Raw genomic sequence first — 5000 nt, 5'->3', positions numbered from 1 at the left:
TTGATTCCAATCACTGAACCACCACAGGCCCCTATCCCCTCAACATCAGGGTCTTCCACTGCAGTATCATCTAAAAAGGAAATGTATGATGCTCTGAGGACTGGAACTGCTGCTGGTATATCCTAAGCCCTTCTTATCTTATATTTTCTTCTATACCATCTTACCTAGTTCCCACCCATACTACCCTGTTATATAAAAAGAAAAAAAAAGAAACTAACAGGCTGTCTACCCCCCACCAAAAACATTGTGCCCTTCTTCACTCCCACCTCCTCCAGCAAAATCATCTTGATTTTTTTCTCTGTCTCCCATTTTCAGTCTTTTCTGTCTACCACTTTCTATTGTTTAAAGTATTCAACAGGGTGTCTACATAAGTATACCCCTGTATAAAACATTTTAAACCTTTTATTTTTAAAATATTAATAATAAGAGCTCAACAGTCTGCCACTTGCTTGAGATCTTTTAAGCATGCTTGTGCATACCTGGATTTGTCCACAATATCAAAACACATATGAAGCAGTACAACGCCTACAGCTTTCAAGTAGAACTTCATATGTACTTAAAGCTTAGCTTTAGGCACCTTGCACTTTTTAAAGCCAAAAATCCACTTAGAGACAGCAAACATGGCAGAGCAGGTGTAATAAAACCACAACTTTATTTTAAAAGAAATAGTAATTGCTTTTGCATTGCCACCAATATAATGTAGAATGGGTGATATCAAGAAAAGAACTGAGAAACTAGAACAAAGGTGGATTGTAAAACTACAGGCTGATAGATTGTATGGTCTCAGTGATAGTGTTTCCCTCAAACTATTTTTAAAAGATAGACCACTCATTCATTGATTTTACATGTTTAGTCATGCATAACCCTCCCCCAGATTTGCTATTCTTCCTTGCAGGCCTAGCTTAGTCCTGCACGGAAGCGGCCGTTTAGGAGCAGGATGGCAGCACGCCATGCATATTAATGAAGGTGCGCTGCCTGAGCTCCTAATCTCACATGGAGCATGTAAGAGTGCAGGGGGCGTGTCTGAGAGCAGAGCTCTCAGAATATACATCCCCCTGCAACGAAGAACAGCAGAAAGCCCGAAAAGAAGGAGTGAGACCACTCATTGATGTATGCATACTGCCACCAACATCCTCCCACATGTACAAGAGCAATATTAAACACAAACAATATAAAGATGCATTTTTTTAATGAAACAGATTAAATTTAACTGTAGGTGCACGGGTTTGCCCATTGCTTAGCTATGGTTAATGCAGCTTAAATGGCAGAAGAAGATAAAAAGCAAGATATATACAAATGAAGCAGTATAGCAGTAGTGTAGTGGGCAGAGCATTCTTCTTATGAGCAATCATTCCCGGTTCAAGTGCCACTGCAGCACATTCCATTTTCCATGTCAAATCACGTTATGACTAATATTTTTAGTTGCATAACCTATTAAATAACATATATTTATGAACTGGAGTACTGCATTAAATGCAGATTTGAGGTGTCAGTATCATAATGTTGCAAAGTCCAGAGATAATCACATGTGCCCCATGCAGTATATGTACACAGGAATCAGAGATACAAATGGAAGGTAAAATGTGTAATGAATGATAACTCCATACAGCTTCCAAATCCCCCACCTTCCTAAGAACCATTAGACATTACTGTCTAAATTAGTGCAGTGGTATGCGGCAGTAAGCACTAGTAAGCAAGTGTAAGCACTATTAAGCAGTAGGAAGTAGGAGTAAGCATATGTAAGCACCAATAAGTAGGTTTAAGTCCGTTTGCATGGGGGTAAGCAATGCACACAAGTTAAGCAATATGGAAGCTAACTCTCTGTAAGCATATTTAACCAAAGGTTAGCATTGCTTACCCTCATACAAACCCACACAAACCCACTTACAACTGCTTAAAAGTGCCTTAATCACTCTGTATCCAACAGCCACTGTTCTGCCCAGCAACAAAATAAACAGACTTGCAGAATTTGAACCCAGGACCCTATACACTATAATTACAGGAGTTAACCACCAAGCCATCACAGCAGTACATACGATTGTGCTATCACCAAACAAATCCTCACTATAGTAAAACCAAACTGAAAATATGAAAGGGAATCAGTATACAATCATATGTTCTATAATCTACTACATAACATAAATATGTGAACTGGAGTACTGAAGTAAGCCCAGATATGAGGTGTAATTGTAATAGAGTGTTAAAGTCCCCTGTTAAACAAAAGGACCCCATACAGTGTACGTACATATGAATCATGGATACCAGACATATGTATAACATGTAATGAATAATAAATAAATGCCAAAAAGCAAATATAATGCAAAGTAAATATTAAGCAATGCTTAGCATTGCACAGGCCAGCTTAGTAGGTGTAAGCAATGTGTAGGTCAGCTAACTCAATTTACCCAGTGGTATACCCCTTTAAACAATGCCACCCTTAGGTAAGCAGGTTTGCCCATGGCTTAGCCTTTTCAAAACCGTCGAATCACGGCAAAGTGCGAGAAATCGCCCCTACTTAAACCCAACAGGTGGGAATACATATCATAACTGGTTGTAGCTTCCCCTTGCATGCACCATGTCAGGAATGGGAGAGGGACTGCGCTTTTGGGTGCAGCGCTGGGGCATCCACTAGTCCAGAGTCATGGCAGGACCCCTTGTCAAAGACCATGAGCAGAGACTGCTGCAGGGCCAGTACCAGGGTTCCCAATATAAAGCAGAAGCTTGGGACCATCTCGCCTGTTACCTCACCAGTGCCACTGGCATACCCTGAACTGGTGAGCAGATCAGGCATCACTATGCCGACCTGAAGTGGCAAAAGGGAGATCGCTTGGATCAGTGGTTCCAAGAGACTAGGATGACAGGGCAGGTCCCAGTAGTGTGTAAGTATCACTCCACTATCTGTTTAATAATTGCCAGGTCACATATATTATGTCAGGTCATATATATTATGGATAGGTATGACTAATTATTCCTCTTATGTCCTTCACAGCTGCAAGTGAGTGGGCTGTGAACCAGGAGGCCCATGGCTATCGCTTGGAAGGTTGCGACGCGAAGCAGGTTAGTAATACTCTTGCATGTACTGTCATAGGAAATACATCTAACTGTATTAGTAAGTAAATTGCCTGAAGAAAACTGTATTGTTTAAGGCAAGTACTGCATACACCAGAGAATATGGCAGGAAGAGTCTTGTACAGGTTGTATGTAAATAAAAGCATAATAGCCTGACAATGAAGGTCTAACTGCTGCACTGCATGTGTTTACTCTGGTATCATATGGTAATGTAAAACTGTAATCACTTAATAGCACTGTTGTATTAAGCACTGTAACCCACCATGTGCAACATAAATAAAAAATGTATAGGAATGTCTGTATATGACTGGTGTAATCCCCAGAGGCCAGCTAGTAAAACTGGGAAAGACATAGAAAACAGTGAAACAACAGCCAACAAAATCCAAATAGCACACAGAACTGAGACATGAACTGTTGTATTTTTTGCACACACAGCCATGGTTCAAATACTGGGAGTGGTAGAAGATTGCATACAGAATCATATCTCACAACTATACAGATATGTCCAGAATGTCCAGTATATTGGTCTATATCTGCTGCCTGTCACTGTGTCCCCCTGGGAAATCAGTAGGATGATCCCAGACATATAGGCTGCAAACAAGAAATACAACTGATTGTCACACATCTATAACAACAAACCAGTCACTCTAGCAACTCCCCAAACTGTTATGAGAGTAATAAGCCAAGTATGTCCCATCTACACCCCAATGGTGTCAAGCTGTGACCAGAGTGTGTACAGTAACAGAGTAAGATGTAAGTGCATAATACTTATGTAAAACTGGTACTTTGTGTGGCAACAGTCAGGTAGTCCTAACAAACATTGCTCCCACAGGTATGTCAGATAAGAACACTATGCCCAGAAATAAGAGTGATAGCCTGCACTGGTACTGTTTACTTTGGTATTGTATGGCATTGTTAGTGTTGCAGTTGCTCTGAATAATAAGGTAGTACTCATCACTGTCACCCACACTCTGCTACATAATATAACTGTCTAGGAAATCCTGAATAAGAGTGGTATAATACAAGGTCAGAATGTAAAACAACAGACGAATTATAGACAGAAACCAGATAAGAGATATACAGCACTATCCATATAGCACACACAACTGTGATGGACAGTGTTTTAATGTTAGCGGACACAGCCATGGTCTGAATCCTGGGAGTGGAAGTAGGCTGCATACAGAATCATACCCCACAACTGTACAGATATGTCCAGAATGTCCAGTATATTGGTCAATATCTGTAGCCTGTCACCCTGTCCCCCTGAGAAATCAGTGGGGTGATCCCAGATGTATAGGCAGCAGACAGGAAATATAACTGATTGTGACACATCTATAAAAACAAACCTGTCACACTAGCAGCCCCCCAAAATGTTATGAGAATATTAGGCCAAGTATGTCCCATCTACACCCCCATGTTGTCAAGCTGTGACCAGAGTGTGTACAGTAACAGAGTGAGATGTAAGTGCGTAATACTAATGCAAAATCTGGTACTTTGTGTGGTAACATTCAGGTAGTGCTAACAAACATTGTTACCACAGGTCCATCAGATATGAACACTGTGCCGAGAAATAAAAGCCTGATACCCTGTACTGTACTGGTACTGTTTACTCTTGTAGTGTATGGCATTGTGAGTGTTGCAGGTGCTCTGAATAATAAGGTATCACTGATCACTGTCACCCACACTGTGCTACATAATATAACTGTCGAGGAAATCCTGTATAAGAGTGTTGTAAGTCACTAAAGGTTGAAGAGGGCAATAGTCTACATATGTCCCGGTTCACCTGCATGTGGTCAACACATGGCTAGAGTCTGTGCAAAAAGAGATGGACAGGAATTTGCATAACACCAACCTGGAATTTGGGAGTATGTGTAGAAACAGTTAGTGTTAACAAACAATTCTGCCACAGGTATACCAGGTAAGAGGTGTAT

Source organism: Protopterus annectens, chromosome 2.part0, assembly GCF_019279795.1.
Source record: "Protopterus annectens isolate FY-2018-M chromosome 2.part0, PAN1.0, whole genome shotgun sequence".
NCBI classification, from domain to species: domain Eukaryota; kingdom Metazoa; phylum Chordata; order Ceratodontiformes; family Protopteridae; genus Protopterus; species Protopterus annectens.
The sequence above is the reverse complement of the archived record's forward strand: the minus strand, read 5'-3'. Positions refer to the sequence as shown.